The sequence below is a fragment of the Salvelinus alpinus genome, chromosome 34, assembly GCF_045679555.1.
Source record: "Salvelinus alpinus chromosome 34, SLU_Salpinus.1, whole genome shotgun sequence".
NCBI classification, from domain to species: domain Eukaryota; kingdom Metazoa; phylum Chordata; class Actinopteri; order Salmoniformes; family Salmonidae; genus Salvelinus; species Salvelinus alpinus.
Genome location: NC_092119.1, coordinates 9,381,270 through 9,397,561, shown reverse-complemented (window position 1 = coordinate 9,397,561; position 16,292 = coordinate 9,381,270).

Below are 16,292 nucleotides of genomic sequence, written 5' to 3'. Positions count from 1 at the left end.
GTCATGTCATCATGGAATGATCTGCCACCAGAGGTTACTCAGGCAAAAAGCAAGTTTAGTTCAAAAAAACAGATTTAAAAAACATATTGTATCACAGCCTCGCCTCTTTTTAAAGATCAAATTGAACTGTAAACACATTATTATGTACAATCAGAATGTGGACAAGATCAGGACCAAGGATGCATGATAATGCCAGGTATAAACAAGGCTATACGTTACATTTTCATATAATCTCTACACCAGGGAAAAGAGAGCAAACAAAACATTATGAACACCTGGATTTTTCTACACTCAACAGTTTCCCGTGTGTATCAAGAATGGTCCAGCACTCAAAGGACATCCAGCCAACTTGACACAACTGTGGGAAGCATTGGAGTCAACATGGACCAGCATCCCTGTGGAACTCTTTCGACACCTTGTAGAGTCCATGACCTGACAAATTGAGGCTGTTCTGAGGGCAAAAAGGGATGCAACTCAATACTAGGAAAATGTGCCAAATGTTTGGCATACTCAGTACACTGCTATTGACCGGAGCCCTATGGGCCACGGTCAGAGAAGTGCTGTAACATAGACGCTGAGAGTCGAGAAGCAGATGGTAAGTTTAATACAACAAGGACCCGATACAACATAGAAGTAGCGCCTACACATCAACAATACTGCGTGGGGAATGATCCTGAGGGAGTGTCAGATAAAGGGGAGGTAAGAAGTGAGGTAATGGAGTCCAGGTGTGTCTTATGATGAAGCGCAGGTGCGCGAAAATGATTGATGCCAGGTGCGCTGTGATGATGGTTCCCAGGATCGGTGGTTAGTAAACCGCTAACGTCGAAACGCTGGAGGGGAGGAGCGGGAGTAGACGTGACAAGTGCACTATATAGGGAATAGGGTGCAATTTGGGAGGGGCCCACAATCCCACTGGACTCAGTCAGTTTCAGGTCTGGACTCTGAGGCATTTCTCCAGAACCAAATCACTCACTCAGAACCAGTTAGACAACACCCTGAGAGGAGGTAACTTAGTGTACAGTATGAATAGTGTTTAAATAGTCTTTTGGTGTCTTTCCTATATATAACTCTTATTTTATTTTTAAATTTTTTATTTTGATTTGAATGTATGTTATTCTTGTCTAGTACTGTTCTGTACGTTGTCATGTATTTGTATGTTTTATGTGGAGCCCAGGAAGTGTAGCTGCTGCATGTGCAGTAACTAATGAGGATTCTAATAAACTAAACTCTCTTCAGCCTGAAAGTGAAACGCACGCACGCACGCACGCACGCACGCACGCACGCACGCACGCACACACACACACACACACACAGGCCCAATGCACAGTAAATTACAATTACACTCCCCCCCGAGCCTTCCAGTCTGCTCATTAATAACTTGAGAGGAAAAGCCAATAGGGCAAATAACACAATCTCCAATACTCAGAGAGGATGAGTCAATCAATTACCAACAAAACCACTCATCCACCCGGTCAAACGCCCTAATGAATGAACAATGTAATGTAAAGTAAATGGGATCATCACAGCGTTTTATTTCACCAAGTAGAACACAGCATTCACCCAGGGTAAAAGGAGAGACAACAGAGATGGGACCTTCTACAAGGACAGTCAATAAACCAGCTCAACTCTTGAAGCTGAAACTGATAGTACTGTTCCAGGCTGTATCACATTCGGCCGTGACGGGGAGTCCAATAGGGCGGACGGCCCAGCGTCGTCCGGGTTTGGCCGGGGGATGGCCGTCATTGTGAATAAGAATTTGTTCTTTAAATGACTTGCCTAGTTAAATAAAGGTTAAATAAAGGTTACACATCACAGTGAGTATGTTTGGTGCTGTCAGCCACAAACAAAGGATTAGTGGTGTAACGGCTTTCGTCCTCTTCGCCTGAGGAGGAGTAGGAAATATCGGACCAATGTGCAGCGTGGTAAGTGTCCATAATAGATTTTTAATAAATCAAATTGAACACAGAACAAAAATAACAAAACACGAACAAACAACCGAAACAGTCCCGTATGGTGCAAACACTGAAACAGAAAATAACCACCCACAACCCATAGTGGGAAAACAGGCTACCTAAGTATGATTCTCAATCAGAGACAACGATCGACACCTGCCTCTGATTGAGAACCACACTAGGCCAAACACATAGAAATAAAACACACAGAACAAAACATAGAATAACAACATAGAATGCCCACCTCAACTCACGCCCTGACCAAACATAAAAAAGGAACTAAGGTCAGAACGTGACAACTGGCCGTAGTGCGGTGCCCACTTTGCCATTGTTTCAACTGTGGCTTGGCCCTTTACGCTTGTCCCTTAGAGGAGTCAACAAGCTGTTAGATATCAAGTCAATTTACACACCTCAGATCTGGCGAAAGCCTCTCCGCCAATACACTAATGATCACCCTAGTACAGCCAAGCACCTCCGTCTTTCTGTAGAACCCATTCAGCTGTGACATCCTTTGGTGACAGCCTCCGCCTGCCCTGAGAGTGATACGTCCCACAGAGACACGTCCTAACACCATACGTCCCACAGAGATACATCCTAACACCATACGTCCCACAGAGATACATCCTAACACCATACGTCCCACAGAGACATGTCCTAAAACCATACGTCCCACAGAGACATCCTAAAACCATACGTCCCACAGAGATACGTCCTAAAATCATACGTCCCACAGAGACACGTCCTAAAATCATACGTCCCACAGAGATACATCCTAACACCATACGTCCCACAGAGACACGTCCTAACACCATACGTCCCACAGAGATACGTCCTAACACCATACGTCCCACAGAGACACGTCCTAAAACCATACGTCCCACAGAGACACGTCCTAACACCATCCCACAGAGACACGTCCTAATACCATACGTCCCACAGAGACACGTCCTAACACCATACGTCCCACAGAGATACGTCCTAATACCATACGTCCCACAGAGACACGTCCTAACACCATACGTCCCACAGAGACACGTCCTAACACCATACGTCCCACAGAGAAACATCCTAACACCATACGTCCCACAGAGACACGTCCTAACACCATCCCACAGAGACACGTCCTAACACCATACGTCCCACAGAGACATGTCCTAACACCATACGTCCCACAGAGATACATCCTAACACCATACGTCCCACAGAGAAACATCCTAACACCATACGTCCCACAGAGACACGTCCTAACACCATCCCACAGAGACACGTCCTAACACCATCCCACAGAGACACGTCCTAAAACCATACGTCCCACAGAGACACGTCCTAACACCATCCCACAGAGACACGTCCTAACACCGTCCCACAGAGACACGTCCTAACACCATCCCACAGAGACACGTCCTAAAACCATCCCACAGAGACACGTCCTAAAACCATACGTCCCACTTCTTTTTTCCGTTTCAGAATCTCACTCTAGATCTATCTTTCTTTTCAGAGGCCCTGTTTGTTTAAATAGGAGGGTAACGTTACAGTTTTCAGCAGAGGAGCTCAGAGGAGGTACTGTGGAGTGGCTTATCTTTGCCCTGAGGAGAAGGTACTGTGTGTTGAATTAGCATAAAATCCATATGTGTGGAGTGAAATTGGGTCTTTTTCAAAGCAGCCACATTCAAAATGGCCGCCCTGGAAATAGAGAATCAGTCTTGTTTATGTGGCTTCCTTTTCGCAGCCCAGCTGAGATAACACAGGAATCAGCTCTGTTTGTCCTCTCTCTCCATGACATCACTATGTCTGGGGGGTTTTTTCCTCCTCCCGCTCTCGTTCGCCCAAGCGGCCTTTTTTTTAAAACATCGCTGATTTTGTGAAGACACGCGCAACAATGAAACATCTGTGTAACTTTTGGCACGCTCGCTCTCCACCATTTCCTGGTACCTGCATTTCTCATCTCTCAGCGTGGGAACCAAACGTCGTTCCTCTCCACCGCCCTCCCATCGTCTCCCGTCAACATCACTCTCTGTCTGATAGAGTTAAATCTACACGTACAGAGAGCTCTTCTTACATCTGCCTGGAATGTAATAGAATGGGATGGGATGGAATGGAATGGAATGGAATGGAATAGAATGGGATGGAATAGAATGGGATGGAATAGAATAAAATGGAATAGAATGGGATGGAATAGAATAGAATGGAATGGGATGGAATAGAATATAATGGGATGGAATAGAATGGAATGGAATAGAAGGGATGGGATGAAATGGAATAGCATATCATGGGATGGGATGGAATAGAATAGAATGGGATGGAATAGAATAGAATGGGATGGAATAGAATAGCATATCATGGGATGGGATGGAATAGAATAGAATGGGATGGAATAGAATAGAATGGGATGGAAAAGAATAGCATATCATGGGATGAAATGGAATATAATAAAATGGGATGGAATAGAATGGAATATAACAGAATGGGACTCAATAGAATAGAATAGAATGGGATATAATAGAATGGGATGGAATAGAATAGAATGGGATGGAATAGAATAGAATAGAATGGGGTGGAATACAATATAATGGGATGGAGTAGAATGGGATGGAATAGAATAGAATGGGATGGAATAGAATATAATGGGATGGAATAGAATAGAATATAATGGGATGGAATGGAATAGAATAGAATGGGATGGAATACAATATAATATAATGGAATAGAATGGGATGGAATAGAATGGGATGGAATAGAATAGAATGGGATGGAATAGAATGGGATGGAATAGAATATAATGGGATGGAATAGAATATAATGGAATGGAATGGAATAGAATAGAATGGGATGGAATACAATATAATATAATGGAATAGAATGGGATGGAATAGAATGGGATGGAATAGAATAGAAAGGGATGGAATAGAATATAATGGGATGGAATATAATGGAATAGAATAGAATGGGATGGAATATAATAGAATGGGATGGAATAGAATATAATGGGATGGAATGGAATAGAATAGAATGGGATGGAATACAATATAATAGAATATAATAGAATGGGATGGAATAGAATATAATGGGATGGAATAGAATGGGATGGAATAGAATAGAATGGGATGGAATAGAATAGAATAGAATGGGATGGAATACAATATAATAGAATGGAATAGAATGGGATGGAGTAGAATGGGATGGAATAGAATGGAATAGAATAGAATGGGATGGAATAGAATAGAATGGAATGGAATAGAATAGAATGGGATGGAATAGAATAGAATGGGATGGAATAGAATATAATGGAATGGAATGGAATAGAATTAAATGGGATGGAATACAATATAATATAATGGAATAGAATGGGATGGAATAGAATGGGATGGAATAGAATAGAAAGGGATGGAATAGAATGGGATGGAATAGAATAGAATTGGATGGAATAGAATATAATGGGATGGAATATAATGGAATAGAATAGAATGGGATGGAATATAATAGAATGGGATGGAATAGAATATAATGGGATGGAATGGAATAGAATAGAATGGGATGGAATACAATAGAATAGAATAGAATGGGATGGAATAGAATAGAATGGGATGGAATAGAATAGAATGGGATGGAATAGAATAGAATAGAATGGGATGGAATAGAATGGGATGGAATACAATATAATAGAATGGAATAGAATGGGATGGAGTAGAATGGGATGGAATAGAATGGAATAGAATAGAATGGGATGGAATAGAATAGAATGGGATGGAATAGAATGGGATGGAATAGAATATAATGGGATGGAATAGAATATAATGGAATGGAATGGAATAGAATAGAATGGGATGGAATACAATATAATATAATGGAATAGAATGGGATGGAATAGAATGGGATGGAATAGAATAGAAAGGGATGGAATAGAATGGGATGGAATAGAATAGAATTGGATGGAATAGAATATAATGGGATGGAATAGAATGGAATAGAATAGAATGGGATGGAATATAATAGAATGGGATGGAATAGAATATAATGGGATGGAATGGAATAGAATAGAATGGGATGGAATACAATATAATAGAATAGAATAGAATGGGATGGAATAGAATATAATGGGATGGAATAGAATAGAATGGGATGGAATAGAATAGAATGGGATGGAATAGAATAGAATAGAATGGGATGGAATAGAATGGGATGGAATACAATATAATAGAATGGAATAGAATGGGATGGAGTAGAATGGGATGGAATATAATGGAATAGAATAGAATGGGATGGAATAGAATAGAATGGAATGGAATAGAATAGAATGGGATGGAATAGAATATAATGGGATGGAATAGAATATAATGGAATGGAATGGAATAGAATAGAATGGGATGGAATACAATATAATATAATGGAATAGAATGGGATGGAATAGAATGGGATGGAATAGAATAGAATTGGATGGAATAGAATATAATGGGATGGAATATAATGGAATAGAATAGAATGGGATGGAATATAATAGAATGGGGTGGAATAGAATAGAATGGGATGGAATAGAATATAATGGGATGGAATAGAATGGAATAGAATAGAATGGGACGGAATAAAATAGAATGGGATGGAATAGAATAGAATGGGATGGAATAGAATATAATAGGATGGAATGGAATAGAATAGAATGGGATGGAATAGAATGGAATACAATATAATATAATGGAATAGAATGGGATGGGATGGAATAGAATGGGATAGAATGGGATGGAATAGAATAGAATTGGATGGAATAGAATAGAATGGAATAGAATGGAATAGAATGGGATGGAATAGAATGGGATGGAATAGAATAGAATGGGATGGAATAGAATAGAATGGGATAATAAAGTGTACTTCTTATCTCCATTTTAATCATGTTTGCAAAGAAAAGGGCAGTTAAGTCATATGTGGTTATTTGTTTAAAAGTATTGCTTCATTGTCAGGAGCCTGAGGCACATCTCCATATTGTATGACCATCCAGATTGTTCGATCTCTCTTTCTATCTCTGTAATGAGCGCTGTGGCTGAGGTGGAAGGTTGTTTTCCCTGCTGCACCCCAAACACTTCCCCAACAGACGGCACCCTTAACCCCCTTTATCCAAACACTTCCCCAACAGACGGAACCATTAACCCCCTTTATCCAAACACTTCCCCAACAGACGGAACCATTAACCCCCTTTATCCAAACACTTCCCCAACAGACGGAACCATTAACCCCCTTTAGCCAAACACTTCCCCAACAGACGGAACCATTAACCCCCTTTATCCAAACACTTCCCCAACAGACGGAACCATTAACCCCCTTTATCCAAACATTTCCCCAACAGACGGCACCATTAACCCCCTTTATCCAAACATTTCCCCAACAGACGGAACCATTAACCCCCTTTATCCAAACATTTCCCCAACAGACGGAACCATTAACCCCCTTTATCCAAACACTTCCCCAACAGACGGAACCATTAACCCCCTTTATCCAAACACATGAAACTCTGCCCCCCCTCCCCCCACCACCACCACCTCCACACAGACACACAGACACACTCAGACACATACACACACACACACACACACACACACACACACACACACACACACACACACACACACACACACACACACACACACACACACACACACACACACACACACAGACACAGAAACACACCGCTTCTCTACAGCAGCCAGTATCCACCATGTATTATTCATGCAGGCTAAATAAGCTACATTTAATTAGCCAATCAGCTGCTGGCGTGGTGGGTAATGAGAAGCTAATAGCTGAGGAGCCTGTATTCCCCGAGCCAGAGGCCCACACACACGCCCAAACACACACACACTCACAATTCCCCGAGCCTGAGAGAGCCAGGGAGAGATAAAGTGTTGAGGATTGCATAATCACACACACTGATAACACAATGTGCATTAGCCAGCTCCCAGCTGTGTTGATGCCTTGTTCTCTCCTCTGAGCTGTGTTGATGCCGTGTCCTCTCCTCTGAGCTGTGATGATGCCGTGTTCTCTCATCTGAGCTGTGTTGATGCCGTGTCCTCTCATCTGAGCTGTGTTGATGCCTTGTCCTCTCCTCTGAGCTGTGTTGATGCCTTGTCTTCTCCTCTGAGCTGTGTTGATGCCTTGTCCTCTCCTCTGAGCTGTGTTGATGCCTTGTCCTCTCCTCTGAGCTGTGTTGATCTCAATCAATCGAATGTATTACTAAAGCTCCTTTTTACATCAGCCTGATGTCACAAAGTGCTTTATATAGGAAACCAGCCTAAAAGCCTGCGCTATTGTAGTTCTCTTATTCACAGGGTTTTCTAATCATCAGAGTCATGGAGGGACGGGGCTCTGTGGCAGGCTGTGATGACTCAATGTTTCAATGTGAAGAGTGCCAAGTGGTCTATTTATGTTGTTGTGTGTTTGTTTGAGATTCGCTGGAGATGCGTTTTGTGAAACTCTGATCCAAGATGTCAAAGATAAACTCACTCACTCAAAACCCACGCACAAGCACGCTCGCTCGCTCGCTCACACACACAAACACACAAACAGACACACACACACACACACACACTCACACAGCTAAAGCTGCTGCCTCATGTAGAGACACTATAGAGACATTAAGAACTTCTTGTCAATAGGGGGGCGCTGTTTTCACTTTGGAAAAAATCGTGCCCAAATGAAACGGCCTCGTACTCTTTTCTAGATCATACAATATGCATAGTATTATTACTATTGGATAGAAAACACTCAGAAGGTTCTAAAACTGTTTGAATTATGTCTGTGAGTAAAACAGAACTCATTTTGCAGCAAACTTCCATGCAGGAAGTGAAAAATCTGAAAACGAGGCTCTGTTTCAGGGCCTGCCTATTCAAATTGCCTTATATTTATCGATATGCATGGACTTCATACGCCTTCCACTAGATGTCAACAGGCAGTGGAAGGTGGAATGGGGTGTCTAGCTTGATCTGAGGCCAAACAAGAGCTTTTGGAGTGGCAGGTCAGGAATTTTCTTTGTCTACCAAGGCGCGTGAAGTACCTCAACATTGTCTTCTGATAAGCGTTCGGTATACACGGCGAATATCTCCGGCTCTGATTTTATTTGATACATGTGATAATAACATCATAAAGTAGGTTTTCTCAACCGAGTTTTATCAGTTTATTCAACGTTTATTGGGACTTTTGGAATTTTCCGTTCTTTGCGCCAAGAGTTGATGGGCATGTTCGCGCCACATGGCTAGCTAAGGTTGCTAATTCGACAGAAGAAATGGACATTCTAAAACCAAACAACGATTTATTCTGGACAAAGGACTCCTTGTACAACATTCTGATGGAAGCTCAACAAAAGTAAGAAAACATTTATGATGTTATTTCGTATTTCTGTGTAAAATGTTGAGTCCTATTCTCCGCCGTTTTGGTGAGCGCTGTCTCGCAATAACGCAAGCTGTATGTTATGGTAAAGTTATTTTTTTAAATCTAACACAGCGGTTGCATTAAGAACCAGTGTATCTTTCATTTGCCATACAACAAGTATTTTTATGTAAAGTTTATGATGAGTTCTTTGGTCAGATTAGGTGAGTGTCCAAAGTATCTCCGGACATTCTGGGGAATCGATGCTACGTATTCACAATGTATAATCAGGATTTGTAGCTCTAAATATGCACATTTTCGAACAAAACATAATTGTATTGTATAACATGATGTTATAAGACTGTCATCTGATGAATTTGTTCAAGGTTAGTGATTAATTTTATATCTTTTGCTGGTTTTTGCGAAAGCTACCTTTTGCGGTGAATAAATACGTTTGTGTGTTTGGCTATTGTGGTAAGCTAATATAATTCTATATTGTGTTTTCGCTGTAAAACACTTAAAAAATCGGAAATATTGGCTGGATTCACAAGATGTTTATCTTTCATTTGCTGTACACCATGTATTTTTCATAAATGTTTTATGATGAGTATTTAGGTATTTCACGTTGCTCTCTGTAATTATTCTGGCTGCTTTGGTGATATTTTTGATGGTAGCTGCAATGTAAAACTATGATTTATACCTCAAATATGCACATTTTCGAACAAAACATAAATGTATTGTATAACATGTTATAAGACTGTCATCTGATGAAGTTGTTTCTTGGTTAGTGACTAATTTTATCTCTATTTTGTCGGTTTTGTGAAAGCTACCTATGCGGTAGAAACATGGTGAAAATATGCGGTTGTGTGTTTGGCTATTGTGGTTAGCTAATAGAAATACATAGTGTTTTCGCTGTAAAACATTTAAAAAATCGGAAATGATGGCTGGATTCACAAGCTGTTTATCTTTCATTTGCTGTATTGGACTTGTGATTTCATGAAAATTATATTATATGATATCCCTGTCCCATTAGGCTAGGCTATGCTAGTCATCTTTTTTGATGAGGAGGATCCCGGATCCGGGAGAGAGAAGTGGTAGAGGTTTTAAACACTGGACCGTTTCTTTCATACTGGTTTTCACACTTGTTTATTTATACACTGGATTCTCGACACAGCTCACTGTAACATATTTACTGCTCTACGTATCATTCTTAGAATATCTTTGTTTGATTTGGGATTACTGATTATTTGGGATTACTGTTTATATTTTTAAGGGACACCTCGTAAATTGACGTAAATGCACGTTTAGGTTCCACCTCTGAAGAGTGACGAAGGCTAATTATACATATTCACGCATTGGGTATGGGGAATTTCCATGTGGAGTTGTTAAACATCGACAAATAGGGTACGGACAACCGTAAGTGTAGCTAGCTAGCATGCTAACCTTATATAGCTAGCTAGCTATCATTAAACCTTATATCGCTAGCTAGCATGCTAACCTTATCTAGCTAGCTAGCATGTTAACCTTATGTAGCTAAGTAGCATGCTAACCCGATCTAGCTAGCTAGCATGCTAACCTTATATAGCTAGCTAATGTTACCTGTTGTTTCAGTTTTTTTTAACTACACCGTGTTCAAAAGATTAGCCAGCTGGGAACTCTTTGCCACAGATGGAAATGAACTCTTTGCCACAGATGGAAACGGTCTCTCTTTGCAGATGGATCCCACTGGCCTCTCTTTGCAGATAGAAACCACTGGCCTCTCTTTGCAGATAGAAACCACTGGCCTCTCTTTGCAGATAGAAACCACTGGCCTCTCTTTGCAGATGGCCCTAATATCAGGCCCTCCTATCAGGCCCTCATATCCCATGTTGCCATCAGGCCCTCCTATCAGGCCCTCACATCCCATGTTGCCATAAGGCCCTCATATCAGGCCCTTATATCCCATGTCGCCATTGTTGCCATCAGGCCTTCATAACCCACGTTGCTATCAGGCCCTCATATCAGGCCTTCATAACCCATGTTGCCATCAGGCCTTCATAACCCATGTTGCCATCAGGCCCTCATATCCCATGTTGCCATCAGGCCCTCATATCCCATGTTCCCATCAGGCCCTCATATCAGACCCTCATATCCCATGTTGCAATTGTTGCCATTAGGCCCGTATATCCCATGTTGCCATCAGGCCTGCTAAACAGAGCCAGTCAGAGAAGCATTTTCAGCAGCCAAGCAATAATAACTTCCCACGTCCCAGCACTTTACATTCACTCTGATTAATGACACCTATTAGGCTTATCTGGATAGATGCTTGTTTACACACACATGCAGCCACACACACATGCTCATTTGCACACAAATAGTGTTGTGCTCATGCACACTGATTGATATTCACTGTTGATTATAGGCCCCTGCCGGCCTCTAGTGGACTCTACTCTGTGTTTTGTAATGTATATAGGCAGACAAGCTCACTGGCTAAACTCCTCCCTACAGCTACGTCTTAGTATAGCCTATAGAAGCAGCAGGGAGAGAGAGAGGGAGAGGGAGAGGGAGAGGGAGAGAGAGAGAAATGGTCTGTTTCCGAGTGTGTATTGAGTGATGATAAAAACAGAGCTTGACCAGTCATGATTAGTCGGCTCTGGAAGGTCAGGCTAGGGTATTTACTGTAAGTTATCCTGTGAGAGCTTTTGTTCCGAACCCAGTACGGTGTTTCAGGTGCCAAGTTTATGGTCATGTTGCAGCAGTATGTAGGAGGAAGATTCCCGAAGTGTGAGAAGTAATGCAGGAGGGCATGGGACGAAAGAGTGTGTAGTTTCGGTGGAGTGTTTCAATTGTGGGGGTGGCCATGTTGCTGGGGGATCAGAAATGTCATGTGCGAGTGAGACAGATTGACGTTTCCAGGGTGAGAGCAGTGCTGAAAGTGGCATATGCTGAGACAGTGAACAAAGTAGGGGCTGGGCGGCAAAGCAACTAGCTCTCACAGTCTCACGTTAGAATTAGACATTCATCAATGTTTCTCAAACGTCAAATTTCGAAGTTGTTGCAAGAATAACATTTCAAAGTGTTTAAGGTTAAGCATTAACTATAAATGTTTAATGTTTAAGGTTAAGGTTAAGTAATACATCTGAAATCCTCAGGTTAGGCATTAACTCTGAATGGTTAAGGTTAAGGTTAAGGTCAAGCATTAACTCTGAATGGTTAAGGTTAAGGTTAAGGTTTGGATTTAAACTGGAACATTTTGGAGGCAGATGCTTATGCTGATTGGCCATCCCCCTCCACAACGCCCTAGCAAAACAGAAACCTACTTGAAGGTAACAGCGCTCACTGTTGCCCCTAGTGGCCGGTTTCTACATCATCTCCCTTCAAAGAGAAAATATATCAGTATACTGTAGAGACAGAATGATACTTTGCCTAGCCAATAAAGAATTTGGTTTACGCCTGATAGCAACTGGTATAAAAACACAGTCTGACAGACATGACACTCAACAATTCGATAGGCTCCCAGTAAGTAGATGACTGACAAAAGCCTTTTAATCACAGGACTGATCCTGTATGTGTGTGTGTGTGTGTGTGTGTGTGTGTGTGTGTGTGTGTGTGTGTGTGTGTGTGTGTGTGTGTGTGTGTGTGTGTGTGTGTGTGTGTGTGTGTGTGTGTGTGTGTGCGTGTGCGTGTGCGTGTGCGTGCGTGCGTGCGTGCGTGCGTGCGTGCGTGCGTGCGTGCGTGCGTGCGTGTGTGTGTGCGTGTGCACTGAGCAATTAGTGCTTTTTGAGGTTGGTTCGGTTTTAGATTTCGGTTTTGATTATTTTGTTTTTACATTATATGCACTATGCATTATATGGGTAGAATGCTATAACGACACTGAATAAAACAATAAATAAAAGTCCCATGACGGTAGTGACCGTTCATTACTGCTTATCACTTACTAAACATAATTTACTCACATTACTTTAATTTAATAAAATATTTGTTTTATTTGATGACTTTATTATTTCATGAGTTAGATTATATATTTGCAGGTTCATGAAGCAACTGCTTTCTATCTCTCTCCATCTCTCCTTCTCTCCTTCTCTTCATCTCTCCTTCTCTCCATCTCTCCTTCTCTCCTTCTCTCCTTCTCTCCATCTCTCCTTCTCTCCATCTTTCCATCTCTCCATCTCTCCTTCTCTCCATCTCTCCATCTGTCCTTCTCTCCTTCTCTCCTTCTCTCCATCTGTCCTTCTCTCCTTCTCTCCTTCTCTCCTTCTCTCCATCTCTCCTTCTTTCCATCTCTCCATCTCTCCATCTGTCCTTCTCTCCTTCTCTCCTTCTCTTCATCTCTCCATCTCTCCTTCTCTCCATCTCTCCTTCTTTCCATCTCTCCATCTCTCCATCTCTCCTTCTCCCCATCTGTCCTTCTCTCCTTCTCTCCTTCTCTCCTTCTCTTCATCTCTCCATCTCTCCTTCTCTCCATCTGTCCTTCTCTCCTTCTCTCCTTCTCTCCTTCTCTTCATCTCTCCATCTCTCCTTCTCTCCTTCTCTCCATCTGTCCTTCTCTCCTTCTCTCCTTCTCTTAATCTCTCCTTCTCTCCATCTGTCCTTCTCTCCATCTGTCCTTCTCTCCATCTCTTAATCTCTCCTTCTCTCCTTCTCTCCATCTGTCCTTCTCTCCTTCTCTCCTTCTCTCCATCTGTCCTTCTCTCCTTCTCTTCATCTCTCCTTCTCTCCATCTGTCCTTCTCTCCTTCTCTTCTTCTCTCCATCTCTCCATCTCTTCATCTCTCCATCTCTCATCTCTTAATCTCTCCATCTCTCCATCTGTCCCTCTCTCCATCTCTCCATCTATCCATCTCTCCTTCTCTCCTTCTCTCCATCTCTCCTTCTCTCCTTCTCTTCATCTCTCCATCTCTGTCACACCCTGGCCTCTGTTATATTGATTTTCTTTATTAGTTTAGTTAGGTCAGGGTATGACATGGGATGTTTGTGTGTTTTGTCTAGTTTAGGGTGTGTGTATTGTTTAGGGGGTTTTGTATAGTGTATGGGGTTGTGTTCAGTAGAGAGGTTTAGGAAAGTCTATGGTTGCCTGGTTTGGTTCTCAATCAGAGACAGCTGTTTATTGTTGTCTCTGATTGGGAGCTATATTTAAGGCAGCCATAGGCTTTAGGTGATTGTGGGTAATTGTCTATGTTCTATGTTGCATGTGTGCACTTAGTTCATTTTAGCTTCACGATCGTTTGTTTTTTGTTCGTTTAGGAAGTGTTTGTTTTTCTTCATTAAAAGAAGATGTCTTTCTTTCACGCTGCGCCTTGGTCCACTCATTCGTCATATAACGGTCGTGACAATCTCTTCATCTCTCCTTCTCTCCATCTCTCCATCTCTCCATCTGTCCATCTGTCCATCTCTCCATCTCTCCATCTGTCCATCTCTCCATCTGTTCATCTCTCCATCTCTCCATCTCTCCTTCTCTCCTTCTTTCCATCTCTCCTTCTCTCCTTCTTTTCATCTCTCCTTCTCTCCATCTCTTCATCTCTCCATCTTTCCATCTCTCCTTCTTTCCATCTCTCCTTCTTTCCATCTCTCCTTCTCTCCATCTGTCCATCTCTCCATCTGTCCATCTCTCCTTCTCTCCTTCTCTCCATCTCTCCTTCTGTCCTTCTTTTCATCTCTCCTTCTTTTCATCTTTCCATCTGTCCTTCTCTCCATCTGTCCTTCTCTCCATCTGTCCATCTCTCCATCTGTCCTTCTCTCCTTCTCTCCTTCTCTCCATCTCTCCTTCTCTCCATCTCTCCATCTGTCCTTCTCTCCATCTCTCCATCTCTCCATCTGTCCATCTGTCCTTCTCTCCTTCTCTCCTTCTTTCCATCTCTCCTTCTCTCCTTCTCTCCTTCTCTCCATACTACATCACACAGTTCAGGCTTGATCTGATTAATTCATATCTACAGAAACTGCACATAGAGCTCACAGAAAAAACCTGAACTAAATGGAATTTAAATATGTGGACCGGTTAATTGCTCAGCACTAATGTGTGTGTGTCTTTGGCCACATTGACTAAGCAGTAAAAAACGTATTTTTCCTCACACCCAGGCTCCCTCCGATCGACCTGTGCCCCATCAGGAGCATTACAGTCGGGTTAAAGGCTCTACCAGGGCCTGCCTGGGGCCCAGCTAGGGAAGACATTATTTCTAATTGATTTTTCGTTTCTCGATTTCTCCAAGAGAGAGAAAGAAGAGAGAAAGAAGAGAGAGAAGAGACAGAGAGGTAGCTGAGACAGACCTGTCTAATACAAGGTAACTGAGAGAAAAGCAATGTTTTTGGGGGGGGGTTTTGGTAAGAAAATGTCCCATGCCAAAGCTGAAGCCAGTCCTAAATTACCCACAAGCCCACACATCAGTCAGAGTCTAATAAGGACAACAGAGATTCATCTCTGTTTAAAGATGGCCTTTTATGTTAATTAGCTTACTAAGTGCACATCAAACCAGAGGATATATCCACCCACTGGACCATGACTAACAATCTCTGCATTGTCCTTCCCCACACACACACGCACACCATGAAGACTAATAATGCCTAACTAGCTCCCCCGTGAGGCCCTAACCCTTCCCTTGGATGGCTGTATAAGATCATTATTGTCAGTGAATGGCCCTCAGTGCTCCAGTCCAGACAACCTCTGATGAGCCCTGCTGCCAGAGAGAGTCAGAGTGGCTGGCTGGGTAAGTGGCTTTTGACAAAACCTCTTCAACAAGAACACGGAGTGGCTGGCCCCTGCTCCACAGAGATACAAAGGGTGGGGGGGGGGGGAGTGGGAGAGAGAGAAGTGGGAGAGAGAGAGAGAGAGAGACGTGAGAGAGGGAGAAGTGGGAGAGAGTGAGAGAGAGGGGGGGGGGCTAACTGTGTGGAACCAAGCTCATTCCCCAAGCATTCACACAGACCGGTTATTACCGAATACAGAGCACCTGGGAACCACAACACCTGGACAAACCACACTTCACAACAACTACATCAGAGGCAATAACACAACAACAAC